Here is a 14,631-nt window from a genome sequence, read left to right as displayed (position 1 = left end):
TCTCCTTCCTTCCCTCCTTCCTTCCCTCCTTTCTTCTCTCCTTCTCTCCTTCCTTCCCTCCCTCCTTCCCCTTCCCTCCTTCTCTCCTTCCCTCCTTTCTTTTCTCCTTCTCTCCTTCCTTTCCCCCTTCCTTTCCTCCTTCCTTCCCCCCTTCCTTCTCTCCTACGTTCCCTCCTTCCTTCCCTCCTTTCTTCCCTCCTTCTCTCCTTCCCTCCTTTCTTCTCTCCTTCTCTCCTTCCTTTCCCCCTTCCTTTCCTCCTTCCTTCCCCCCTTCCTTCTCTCCTACATTCCCTCCTTCCTTCCCTCCTTTCTTCTCTCCTTCTCTCCTTCCTTCGGGAGGGTCTTGTTGAGAGACCCCGTGGCACTCTGTGTGTCCCCAGGGGCCCCCTCGGTTAAGAGTGGATGAAAAGGATCGGGGGGGGGGGAGGATTATAATCAGCTCTTCCTGTTGTCCCCCTTTTATCCTTACTGAAAAAAACATTTCCCTTCTCCCAGGCTCTTTTATGGGTCTCAAAATATTCTCCCAAGTCCAATTTGGGGAGATTCCGGAGAGGGCAGGCAGGGGCCACGCCCGACTGGAGTGGGTGGGCGAGAGAGAGAGAGAGAGAGAGAGAGAGAGAGAGAGAGAGAGAGAGAGAGAGAGAGAGAGAGAGAGAGAGAGAGAGAGAGGGCGACTCTTCCAAGGGTCCGGCTGCCTTTCCTTCCCTCCCTTTCCAGGGATGTTAATTGCTGCAGTGAAGGTCTGGGGATGGGGGAGGCTCACAAACTCTGCAGTCTGCCAAGCAGTTTCTCTCCCCCCCACACTGCCTTCCGCTCCCCCCCCCCCCCCGTTCAGTTTGAGAAGTGCTGTTCAGTCTGGTAATTGGTGATGGAGAGATAGAATTTTCTGCTGTAATTGTGCTACGCTTCCCAACGCCGCCGACTTTGCAACTCCAAATGTCAAAACCACACAACCCTCCTCCCCCACTCCAGGCCCCGAACCCCCCCCCTCCCCTCCCCCCCTTTCCCCTCCAAGATACTAAAGACGAGATAGCAGGGAGATGCTCCTGCCTCCTGTCTCTTGCAGCAAAAACACACACACACACCATATTCCGGTGGCACCTGAAAGATGAATCCGCTGATTTCCCGAGAAGCTGATCACAATCCACTTTATCGGAAGAAACGTCCGGGGGAGCCCACAGCCACAATGAATCTCCTTGGCTTGAAGGTGTTTTCTCCGAGTCTGCATATCGACTGGCGTGGGAGGGGGAGGGGGACACCAGCGGCCCCAGGAGACCCCCCAGGGACCCCTGAGGCGCCCAGTCGGGCCCCAAGGAGGCTTTTTCAAAAGGCAAATGGACTCCCCCGCCCCCCCCCCCCGGAGACATTTTGGGTCTCATCCAAGCTTGAAGCTTCTTGGATGGAAAACGAAACGTTTTCAAGGAAAAACCAAGAAAGTCCAGTTGAAAAAGCACTTTTGAGAGACGTTTTGTGACCCGGATGACGGAGAAGCTCCATCGGCAGCAAACCCCCCCCCCCCCGCCATGTTCTCCAGCAATAACAGAATCACCTTGGAGGTCCTCTAGTCCAACCTCATGCTCAAGCAATAGCAATAGCGATAGCAGTTAGACTTATCTACCGCTTCATAGGGATTTCAGCCCTCTCTAAGCAGTTTACAGAGTCAGCATATCGCCCCCAACAACAATCCAGGTCCTCATTTCACCCACCTCGGAAGGATGGAAGGCTGAGTCAACCTTGAAGGAAGGAAGGAAGGAAGGAAGGAAGGAAGGAAGGAAGGAAGGATGGAAGGCTGAGTCGACCTTCAGCCTTGGATGGATAGATAATAGATAAGATAGCTATAGAAGATAGATAGATAGAAGATAGGTGGCGCAGTGGTTAAATGCAGCACTGCAGGCTACTGCTAGATCAGCAGGTCAGCGGTTCAAATCTCACCGGCTCAGGGTTGACTCAGCCTTCCATCCTTCCGAGGTGGGTAAAATGAGGACCCAGATTGTTGGGGGCAATATGCTGACTCTCTGTAAACCGCTTAGAGAGGGCTGAAAGGCCTATGAAGCGGTATATAAGTCTACTGCTATTGCTATATTGCTATTGCTATAGATAGAAGATAGATATATAGATAGATAGATAGATAGATAGACAGATAGCAATAGCAATAGCAATAGCAATAGCAGTTCGACTTATATACCGCTTCCTAGGGCTTTCAGCCTTCTCTAAGTGGTTTACAGAGTCAGCCTATCGCCCCCAACAACAATCCGGGTCCTCATTTTACCCACCTCGGAAGGATGGAAGGCTGAGTCAACCCTGAGCCGGTGAGATTGAACAGCCGAACTGCAGAACTAGCAGTCAGCTGAAGTAGCCTGCAGTGCTGCATTTAACCACTGAGCCACCTCGACAGGAGACCCTACACCATCCTGGACCAAGGGTTGTCCAATCTCTTCTTGAAAACCTCCAGGGATGGACCCACGGCCTCTGAAGGCAATTAACTGTCCTCACTGTTAGGAAATTCCTCCTTAGTTCCAGTTTGCTTCTCTGCTTCCTTAGTTGCCACCCATTGTTTCTTTCCCTGCTTTCTGATGCTTTGGAGGGTAGGTGGATCCCCTCTTCTTTGGGGCAGCCCCTCAAATATAGGAGGACTGCTACCATGTCACCCCTAGTCCTCCCCTTCATTAGGATAGAGGCAACCCCATTCTGCAAGCATCCTTCATATCTCTACGTTGGTCACAAGTCTCCCGGCTGCCCCAAAGATGCTTTTTCAAGAGACAACTGGACTTTCTTGGTTTGTTTCTTTGAAGACGTTTCGCTTCTCATCCAAAAAGCTTCTTCAGCTCTCAAAGGATGCAAATGACCAGCTGTCCGCAAGGAGGATCAATCCTTCCATCCCCCATCCTCCAGTCAGAGCTGAAGAAGCTTCTTGGAGGGGAAGCGAAACGTATTCGGAGAAAAATAAGAAAGTCCAGTTGCCTCTTGGCATTTGGGACATTCTCCGTATGTTTTAGCCCCCCGTCCCCTCGTCCCCTCGGCTGCTCTTCTCTGCCCACTTTCTGGGGTTTTAGCATCGTTTTTGTATCGTGATGGCCAGAACTGGATACAGATGGTCTCGATATGAGCCCACCTGCCGTGCCTGTTGGGTCTCCCCTTCCCCTTTTAAGGAGCGAGAAGCCCCTTCGGGAAGGAATCTCGGTTTTCGTCCTTGGAGAATTGTGTTGTGTGGGAGCCAACAAGGGGTTGTGTTGAGGGGCTGAGATTTGCAAAATAACCAAGGCGGGATAAACGTATAGCAATAGCAATAGCAGTTAGACTTATATACCGCTTCATGGGGCTTTCAGCCCTCTCTAAGCGGTTTACAGAGTCAGCATATTGCCCCCAACAACAATCCGGGTCCTCATTTCACCCACCTCGGAAGGATGGAAGGCTGAGTCAACCCTGAGCCGGTGAGATTTGAACCGCCGAACTGCAGACAACAGTCAGCTGAAGTGGCCTGCAGTACTGCACCCTAACCACTGCGCCACCTCGGATAGATAGATAGATAGATAGATAGATAGATAGATAGATGGATGGATGGATGGATGGATGGATGGATGGATGGATGGATGGATGGATGGATGGATAGAGCAATAGCAATAGCAGTTAGACTTATATACCGCTTCATAGGGCTTTCAGCCCTCTCTAAGCGGTTTACAGAGTCAGCATATCGCCCCCAACAACAATCTGGGTCCTCATTTTACCCACCTCGGAAGGATGGAAGGCTGAGTCAACCTTTGAGCCGGTGAGATTGAACAGCCGAACTGCAGAACTAGCAGTCAGTTGAAGTGGCCTGCAGTGCTGCATTTAACCACTGCGCCACCTCGGCTCTTGTGTGGAAGCGGAGTGGCCTTGGGTGGAATTCCAGACTCTGGGAGAAGAGGACCAGGGATAAATCTGCAGAGTCCACCGGCTGCTCCTGGTCTTAGGTTGCTGCTGTGGTTGTGGTTGTGGTGATTTGGAACTGGCAACTTAGACGGAAGAAAGGGAAGAGGCGGGTGGCCAGGAAACCAAGGAAAATTGAAGATTGCCTGAACTTGTGGGCCAGAGTTGTTGAACATGGGAGGCCATCGTGATCGATTGAACTTCACAGAGTCCTCATTGGGGATTGTTGAAGGTCGGGCGGCATACAAATGTTGGGAATAGTGACTGGAGTCCCCTTTGTTGTTTCCACTGCGTGTGAAATGAGGGTTCAATGAATAGCACCCAAAAGTACATCAGGCAAAGTAGTGCTCAGAGTTCCAATTGATGAAGAGAGCCACGTTGACCCATCTGGGAAAACCTGAATCTGAAAGCTTCCCGGTTTTCTCCACCCAGTTGAAAGTTCAAGAACTTGCCCCCCACACCCACAAGCCCATCCCATGGTCCAATCTCCCACTGCCACGTTGGCAGCTTCCTCCCGTCCAGTTCCGGTCAGGTGCAGAGGTGCAGAGACAAAGGATGGCCTTGGCTTTCTAGAAAGAATGTTGTTATGGCTACATAGCATCCAACTCTGTATAATCCCTGCTCCTGTTTTCCCACCATAGAAAATGCATAGTAGAATAATAGAAAGTGTGGCAGGCCAGAGATCCTACAGAAAATATGGCTGCAGGCCTGACACGGACTCCATAGGAGGGGAATAGCTAAGTGTTGTGTTCAGTGAATTATGGTTATGGGAGAATGGATGTCACCTTAATTCAGAAAACCCCAGTTTGGTTTAGTGATTAAGGTGCCAGCTAGAAAGCAAGAGACGGAGAGTTCTAGTCCTGCCTTGGGAATAAAAGCCGGTCGGGTGACTTTGGGCCAATCCCTATGAGACTCTAGTCCCGCCTTGGGTCTGAAAAGTGAGCGGCTTTGGGCCAATCATCAGGAGTCGGTGCATTCTCATCCCGCTTTGTGCATAAAAGCCGGCTGGGTGACTTTGGGCTAATCACCAGGAGACGGAGAGTTCTAGTCCCGCCTTAGGCATGAAAACCAGCTGGGTGACTTTGGGCCAGTCCTTCTTGCTCAGCCTACCTCACAGAGTTGTTGTTGTTGTGGAGAAAATAGGAGGAGGAAGATGTGTTGAATATGCTCTCTGCCTTGAGTTTTAAGCATAACCAAGGAGGGATACATACAAATAAATAAATAATCCTTATGAACAACTGTGATCCGGGGGGTGAACTTTGATTCTGTTAGGTGACGTGGATGGTGGGATTTAAATGAGAAGACCCCCAAAACGAAGGAGAGCGTGGAACAATCAGCATTTTCTAAGAAAAAGATTTGGTTGCATGAGATACGCTGGTTTTACCATCGTCCACATTTAAAAGTAGATAAAGGGGTATGTAACTCGTAATAGTGGACGATGGGAGGTGCTGATTATAGGACAGATAGCAGGTAGTCCTCAACTTACAACACTTCGTTTCGTGACTGTTCAAAGGCTCTGAAAAAAGTTATACTTGTGACCGTTGCAGCATCGTATCACTAACTGAACAACTGCAGTGATTCGATTAACATCTGTGGCAAAAAAGGTCGTAAAATGGGGCAAAACTTGCTTAACAACTGTCTCGCTTGGCAACAGAAATTTGGGGCTTAACTGGGGGTCGTAAGTCAAGGATTGCCAACATTAATCACAGAGGAAAAAATAATTAGAAAGAAAACCGTGAGTGTTGGGAGCAGGTGGGAAACTACACAGCTGTGGTTGTGACCGGAGAAACTTTAAAAGGTGGGTTGCCTTCCTTCTGCTCTTGATGCGCAGTTTAACAGATTGCAGAATAACGGAGTGGGAAGGGATCTTGGAGGTCTTCTAGTCCAACCCCCTGCTCAACAGGAGACACTATAAAATTTCAGACAAATGGAATTCCAGTTCCCTTCTTAAAAACCTCCAGTGATGGAGCTCCCACGACTTCTGTTCCACTAATCAGTTGTCGTAACTGTTAGAAAGTTTCTCCTTAATTCCAGGCTGCTTCTCTCCTTGGTTAGTTTCCATCCATTGTTTCTTGTCCTGCCTTCGGGTGCTTTGGAGAACAGCTTGACCCTCTTCTTCCTCTCTGTGGCAGCCCCTCAAATATCGGAAGATGCTCTCCTGTCTCCCCTGGTCCTTCTCTTCACTCGAGTAGCCATGCCCAGTTCCTGCAACCGTTCATCGTATGTTTCAGCCTCCAGTCCCCTAATCCTTTTGGCTGCTCTTCTTAGGAAAGGCGAACAAGAGCCGAGGTGGCGCAGTGGTTAAATGCAGCACTGCAGGCCACTTCAGCTGACTGTTAGTTCTGCAGTTCGGCTGTTCAAATCTCACCGGCTCAGGGTTGACTCAGCCTTCCATCCTTCCGAGGTGGGTGAAATGAGGACCCGGATTGTTGTTGGGGGCAATATGCTGACTCTGTAAACCGCTTAGAGAGGGCTGAAAGCCCCATGAAGCGGTATATAAGTCTAACTGCTATTGCTATTGCTAACAAGACTGAATGCCAAATCTACGGGGGGCGGCGGGGGGGGGAGATTATCTTTGTGCAAAGTGTGCCTTGGAACAGGTGTAGCCGAATTGTGATCAAAAGGCTCTCGGAAGCAATAGCAAGCGAAATGTGAGAAGTGACATTTTTTAACGGGTCACGAGAAATACTCAAGTGTGAGAAAGGGAGCGGCCTGCATTGTTGATGGAGGGAAAGTATAGGATTGTAGATTCCCGCAGGGACGTCGATTCTAAAAATTAACGTGTCACAGACCAAGCTGGTTGGCAGGGGGGGGGAAAATGACACAAACAATTGCAGGGTTTCTGTTCTTTGCAGGAATTTAGCCACCCGTCAAAACTGCCACCGATTTCTGAACTATTCCACATTAAAAAAAAAGAGAAAGATTTTCTCCTGCGTGCCTTTTACTGTGAATTTGGAGGCAATATTCTTCCCTGCACTGATCTAGAATCAGCAAACCTTGGTTCTACTTTTGCAAGCCGTGTTTGATTTCTTGACGAACAATTGGGTGAATTTCTCCCTTCCTGCTGGAGAGAGAATTGGGGCTTTTATGCATCGCTGCCTGGTCTGTCTGTTTTATGTCTGTTTGAACTGCGAACCTTGGCAGCAAGCCAGGTTAACTTGCCGACCCTCCTATTAGCAATTCTGCTTTATCTCTGCGGAGCAAAGCGGTTTTTAACTTCAGAAAGAATCTGTAACAGCTTCCACTTAGATCTCTCGCGAAGCCTTAAAGCCAAGAAAAAGGAGGCTCCTTTGAAAGCTTCTGGCAGAAGGAGGGCAAAGGCAGAGGCCCCCACGGAAGCCGGCCTGACTTGAGACCTGCCCAGCCCATCACCCTGCGACAGGGGGCTTTCTAGAAAGGAGAAACCACATGAGAAAGGCAGTTCAGCCTAGTGGTTAAGGCATCGGACTAGAAAACGGAAGACTGTGTCCCACCTAAGCCACAAAAGCTGCTTGAATGACTTTGGCCCAAACACCAGGAAATAATGAGTTCTAATCCCACTTTAGGCATGAAAGCCAACTGGGTGACTTTGGGTCTATCACTAGGACACGGGGAGTTCTAGTCCCGCCTTAGGCATGAAAGCCAACTGGGTGACTTTGGGTCTATCACTAGGACACGGGGAGTTCTAGTCCTGCCTTAGGCATGAAAGCCAACCGGGTGACTTTGGGCCAGTTCCTCTCTCAGCCCAACCAACCTCAAAGGGTTGTTGTTGTTGTTGTGGGGAAAATAGGAGGAGGAGGAGGAAGAAGGGTTGGATCTGTGTATTGCTTTGAAGTCATTTGTAAACCTGATAAGGGTGGGATATGAATCCAATGAATGCATGATGGAAGATTGCAGGCTGGCCTTCTTCGGATGCCTCCCCTCCTGGCTTCCCCTCCAGCCTTCCTCTTGCGGTGGCTCTCTCCCCAGCAGGGCCGGGGCGTTGCTGGTCTTGTGGTGCTCACTTTGGAAGATGAATCAGGAGCCTCTCTAAACCTTGTGAATATTATAATGTCTCCTCCCCCGCTTCACGTCTTGATAAGCCTGCAGCCTTCAGCACCGAAAGTAGGTCTTGTTGATTGCGGGAGAATGTATTTTTAATTAAACAGAGCTGGGTCTGGATCCACCTTCAGAGGAATTCTTCAGGAATATTGGCGTTTGATGCCCTTCCTTTTTTTAAGATCGGTGGTTTCCGGCCTTCTGACCTCTTTATTTGTTCGCTGGCCAAGGGAAATTTGCCAGAGAAACATGAATAAGGTACCAAAACTCAGATCCTCCGGTGGAAGCTGCATTGAGGTTGGTGCAGAGACCAAGTTTCCCCTCTTTGCATTTTCACTGTCGGAATATTTATTTCCAACGTGGGTTGGGTAGCGCGGAGCTTCTGATCCCTGGGCTCCTTCAGTGTTATTCGTCTTTTGGGCCGTTGCTTTAACTTTTTTTCAAAAATGAAGCCAGCAATCAGGGCTTGCTTAGTGAATGGGGTCAAATCTCAGCCTTCCATAATTGCACCCACTTAATACGGACGGAGGAGAATCTTCCTAGCTCAGGGTTGTAATGAGGGGGGTCCACGGGGCTCTCTGAGCTTGGTGGGTTTCCTGCAGACGTTCCAGGACCCAACTAGGGAAGATCATCAGGGCCAAAAGAGACGGGGGGGGGGGGGGTTGCTCTCTTGCCCTGTCAGTGTGGGCGGGAGTGCAATTACTGTACTCGGGAGTAGAGCTACCCAGAACGCTCCCAGCCACACGGACAGGGCAAGCCATGTAGGTCAACCCAGGGCAAACCCCTCTCCCTTCTAGCATTGGTGATGTTCCCTAGTTGGGTCACGAAACATCTGCAGGCAAGCCTCCAATTCAGAGAGCACCAAGGACCCCACAGTCCTCCTCCTCCTCCTCTCTGCAAACTCCACTCCCTTCCAGCACTGGTGGTGTTACCGAGTTGGGTCACGAAATGTCTGCAAGAAAACTATGAAGCTGAGAGAGGCGCAAGGATCACACAGTTGTCCTCTACAACCAGCTCCTCCTCCTCCTCCTCCTCCTCCTCCTCCTCCTCCTCCTCCTCTTTGCAAGTCTCACTCCCTTTTGGCACTGGTGGTGTTACCTAATGGGTAATGAAATGTTTGCAAGGAAAGTACGAAGCTCAGAGAGCACCGAGGACTGCACACACACACACACACATTCCTCCTCCTCCTCCCCCCTTCCTCCTCCTCCTCCTCCTCCCTTCCAGCACTGATGATGTTCCCTAGTTGGGTCATGAAATGCCTGCAAGAAAACCACCAAGCTCAGAGAGCACCAAGGACCCCACAGTCCTTTTCCTCCTCCTCCTCCTCCTCCTCCTCCTCCTCCTCCTCCTCCTCCTCCTCCTCCTCTTCTTCCTCCCCCTCCCCCTTCCTCCTCTTCCTCCTCTTCTTCTTCCTCCTCCTCCCCCCTTCCTCCTCCTCCTCCTCCTCCTCCCTTCTAGCACTGATGATGTTCCCTAGTTGGGTCATGAAATGCCTGCAAGAAAACCACCAAGCTCAGAGAGCACCAAGGACCCCACAGTCCTTTCCCTCCACCATCACCACCACCTCCTCCTCCTCCTCCTCCTCCTCCTCCTCCTCCTCCTCCTCTTCCTCCTCTAACTCTCCTCCTCCCATTCTCCTTTTCCTCCATAAACTCTCTCCCTCCTCTTCCTGATGATGTTATATAGTTCGGCCCTGAAACATCGGCAAGAAAACAGGCCAGGCTCAGAGAGCCCCAGGGATCCTGCAGGTAGATTGACTGGCCTGGAGATGAGACCCCCAAACGAGTGAAAATGCTTCTTTTCCTAACAACGTAGGACCCCCAACACAAAGGACCCTCCCTGCGTGCGCGCCACCCTCTTGCCAAGGCCTGCAAAGAGAGAGAGAGAAGGAGATTCTTTCTCCCCTTTCTGGCTTTTCTCCACACGGCTGCCCTTCTCTGGCCCCCTGGTGCTTGGCTTACGGGTAGTCCTTGACTTACGGCGGTTCATTTAGTGGCCGAAGTTACAACGGCACTGAAAAAAGTGAGTTATGACCATTTCTCATACCTACAACCATCGAAGCATTCCCTCCATGGCAGTGTTTCTCAACCTTGGTGACTTTAAGTCCTGTGGACTTCAACTCCCAGAATTCCCCCAGCCAGCTGTGCTTGACTCCCTCTTCTTTGGGGCAACCCCTGAGATATTGGAAGACTGCTGTCATGTCTCCCCTGGTCCTTCTTTTCATTCAACTAGACTAGGAGTTCGCAACCTTAAACATTAAAAGAGCCACAAAGGTCCTAAATGGAAGCCCCCCCCCCCGCCTTCAATTCTGAAGCTGACCGGAAGTCCGGTTCCCCCACCATAGAGTCTCCTCCTAGCGCGGTGTCCTTTTCCCTCTACCTGTCCTAACCGAAAGCCCCGTCAATGGTGGAGCCGGCTGTCAACAGGGAGCCGCAGCAGAGGGTGGGAAGAGCCACATGCGGCTCCAGTGCGTTACTGAGCCCTGAACGAGACCTGCCTGGTTCCAGCAATTGCTCTTCTTCCTATGGTTGAGCCTCTCGTCCCCTAATCCTCTTCCTTGCTCTTCTCTGCACCCTTTCCAGAGTCTCCACCTCTTTTTTATAATACGGCAGATCTCCCAAGTGTCCAGGCATTTTTGGAAACGGCCTCAGAGGGTGCAGGGGTCTCCCCAAGGCCTACAGCCCCCCCCCCGCCCCCCCATCCTCAGTTGCATCTGAGCATCAGGCAGGTTTTGAAAGGAGGGGGAGGGGGTCCAAGGGAAGGGGGGGAATGGATAATGGCTGGAACAAGAGACTTTGGGCTGCCATTGTGAGGAGCATTTGCCGTGAAGGACAATTTATTAACCAGGGAGGAAGTGGGGGGGCTCTGCGTCTTTTCCCCCCCCCGGCTGAGAAGTTAAAAAGCTTTGAAACTGAGCCGGGATGGAGGAAAGAGATTTGCAGGCAAGGCTCTTCGTCCCGCTGTGCTGCTTTCCGAGGAAATGGCGCCCCAGGCTGAGCCGCAGAGCCTCTGCTGAAAAAGCCCCCGTTTTATTTGCAAATATGCAGAAGAGCAAGGAAAATCCCCCCCACCCCCCATTATCTTCTCCCGGCAATCTGTCACATGTAGCAGCTTCTGTCGGAAGGAGGAGACGATGGCAGACGGGCGGAGAAGGGCTTGGAAGGGATCCAGCCTCCGTCAGGGAGGTTCCCAGAATTGGCCTGGTCCTTTTGGGCCAGTTGCTGGTCCTTCCTTCTTCTTGGGGGTCTTTCCTTGGATGGGGCTTCCCCATAACCACCCAGACTTTTCTGTGGACATCCTCCATCATCCAAGGCTGCTCTCCCCCCCCTCCCCAAAAGAGCAACTGGAGTTTCTGCTTTTTTTCTTTTGGAGACGTTTCATTTCTCCTCCAAGAAGCTTCTTCAGTTCTGACAATTTGCAGCTTTTGAAATTTCGGCTCTGAAAAATTGCAGACCACGGGAACCACCCAGAGGACACAGAGAAACCTCCAAGCGGCCTCAATGACCCTCTCAATAAAGGATGCAAATGACCAGCTTTGTCTGCAAGGAGTATCAGTCCTTCCATTCCCCGGTTCCACCACAAAACCGCGGACGACAAAATCGCGGTCGACGAAAGCGCGTATGTGACGTCATCACAGCGCGACGAAAAAGATCGAAAAATGTAAAAATAAAGCGAAAACCTTACCTAACCCCCTCAAACCTAACCCTAACCCTAACCCTAAACGTAACCCGTAACCTAACGAAAAAACCTAACACTAACCCTAACCCTTAACCTAACCCTTACCTTTATGTGAATCGGCTTGCTGTAATTTAATTTTTATTTCAATTTTCGATCTTTTTCGTCGCGTGTGATGACGTCACATATGCGATTTCGTCGACCGCGCTTTGTGGAACGCGGTTTTGACGGGTCACGCCATTCCCCACCATCCAGTCAGAGCTGGAGAAGCTTCTGGGATGAGGAGCGAAACGTCTTCAAAAGGAAAAACCAGAAAGTCCAGTTCCTCCTTAAAAAAGAAGCACCATTGGGATGATGGAGAATCTCTACAGGCTCCTCCAATGGAGAGTTTTTGAAACGCTTTCTAACCTCATGCAACACGACTGACCGGTTAAATCAGCCTCCCCTCCAGTCCCAGGAGAGAGGATTCTGCACTGCACACCCGCTTTGTGATTGTGTGACGTGCAACATCCTTTGGGCAGGGGGTGGGGGGAAGCTGAGACCCCAGCCGGAGAGGAATCCCACAGGTCTGCAGCCCCCGTGGCAGCCAAGGTGACATGAGATCTGCCCAGCATCGCATCGATGGACATCATTTAGCATTCCATCCATGAGCCAACACAATATTGCAGCCAAAAGACAGACCGCAAAACAAGAGGGGGGGGGCAGCCTGTGACATTTCTCCCACCCCGACGGCCCCCCGCCCCCAGTGCATGGAATTGTACCCTCCCCCCACCCCCAACACCGGTCTCTCTTTCTCCAACCCATTATTTATTCACCCTAATATTTCATGCAACAGAACCTTTGCTATAAATCCAGAATATCCCCCTTCTCAAGGATTCTGGTCAAGGCTGCTGTCACGAAATTATCATAAAAGCTCAGAAGCCATCCAAGCTGTATATCAAAACACACACACTGCACACACACACACACACTTCCCAAAGATGAAGGCTCTGCTGTGGCAGCTGGAAGAGCGAAGCCAAGTCCCTTCCTCCATCCCTCTTTTCAATATGTGGACTCTTCTCCCTGGGATTCGGACGTTTTCCTTGATCGGTGGTTCCTCCCCAAGGGCTTATATCATTTTAATGCATTTGGGAACAGCAAATCATCAACAATCCCAGTGGCATAAAACTGTGCCGTGTTTGCTGTTCAGCGTCTGTGGCAAGTGGGCAGTTCCGTGATTTTACAAGGTTCTGAAAAAGATTATAAATTGTCAACGAAATCCAGAGCAGAGTCGGAAGGGATCCCGGAGGCCTTCTAGTCCAGCCCCACTGCTGGAACAGGAAACCCTGTGTACCATTCCTTCAGACAAATGGTTGTCCAGGTCTCTTCCTTAAAAGCCTCCAGTGTGGGAGCACTCACCGCTTCCGTCCCACTGGTTGATGGTTCTCCCTTCCAGGAAATGCTCCTTCAGTTCTAGGTTGGATCTCTCTTAATGATCTTCCATCCGTTACCCTTTCCGGTGCTTTGGAGAATAGGGTGGCCCCACAAATATTATAATAGGAATAGCACTGGGACTTATGTACAGCTTCACAGGGCTTTCTAGCCCTCACTAAGCAGTTTACAGAGCCAGCCAATCTGGGTCCTCATTTTACTCACCTTGGAAGGACCGAAGGCTGAGTCAACCTTTAGGAAGAAGGAAGGAAGATATCAACAGCATTTAGACTTCTATCTCGCTTCACAGGGCTTCCCAGCCCTCTCTAATTGGTTTACAGAGCCAGCCTCTTGTCCCCAACAATCTGGGTCCTTGAGAAGGGGATATTCTAGATCAGTGTTTCTAAACCTTGTCAACTTGAAGATATCTGGACTTCGAATGCTGGCTGGAGAATTCTGGGAGTTGAAGTCCAGACATCTTCAAGTTGACAAGGTTGAGAAACACTGATCTAGATTTATAACAGAGCTTCTGTTACATAAAATATTGGAGTGAATATATAACGGGTTGGAGAAAGAGGGAAATGGTGTTAGGGGGAGGGAAGGGTACAATTCCATGCACCGGGGGGGGGAAGTCTGGGTGAGAGAAATGTCACAGGCTGCCCCCCCCCCAATTGCAATCTGTCTATTGGCTGCATATTGTGTTGGTTGTGCTCGTGTATGTGAATGCTAAATGGTGTCCATCAATGTCGCTTCTCGTCCTGCCTTCTGGTGCTTTGGAGAATAAGGTGACTCTTTCTGCTATTGTGGCAGCTTCTCAAATTCTGGAACTCTTGCTCTCCCTGTCTCCCCTGGTCCTTCGTTCATTCAACTAGACATTTCCAGTTCCTGCAACCGTTCTTCATATGTTTGAGCCTCCAGTCCCCTAATCCTCTTTGTTGCTCTTCTCTGCACTCTTTCTGGAGTCTCCACATCTTTTCTACATCGTGGCGACCAAACTGGATGCGAATATTCCAACTGTGGTCTTACCAAGGCAGCTATTGAGGAATGTGGGAAGTGATTATTTAGTTCTTTCCCTTCCATAATGTATCTTGACCCTTGAGAGGCAGTGGAGCAATTCAGAGAATAGAATAACAGAGTTGGGAGGGACCTTGGAGGTCTTCTAGTCCAACCCCCGTGCCTAGGGAGGAAACCCTACACCATTTCAGGCAAATGGTTATCCAACCTCTTCTTAAAAAACGTCCAGTGTTGGAAATATTCATAACTTCTGGAGGCAAGTTGGTCCACTGGTTAATTGTTCTGTCAGGAAATTCCTCCTCCGTTCTGAGTTGTTTCTCTCCTTGCTTAGTTTCCAACCCATTGTTTCTTCTCCTGCCTTCAGGTGCTTTGGAGAATAGTTTGACTCCCTCTTCTTGGGGCAACCCCTGAGATTTGGGGCAACTAATAGAAGAGTCTCTCAGAGTTGTGGGTGCTTCATTGCTGGAGGTCTTCCAGAAAGGATTGCCTGGGACGGTTTGGCCATGAGGTTGGACTAGAATAGCAATATAGCAATAGCAGTTAGACTTATATACCGCTTTCATAGGGCTTTCAACCCTCTCTAAGCGGTTACAGAGTCAGATTTTGCCC

Source organism: Thamnophis elegans, chromosome 10, assembly GCF_009769535.1.
Source record: "Thamnophis elegans isolate rThaEle1 chromosome 10, rThaEle1.pri, whole genome shotgun sequence".
Taxonomy (NCBI): Eukaryota; Metazoa; Chordata; class Lepidosauria; order Squamata; family Colubridae; genus Thamnophis; species Thamnophis elegans.
This window is presented reverse-complemented; position numbering follows the sequence as displayed.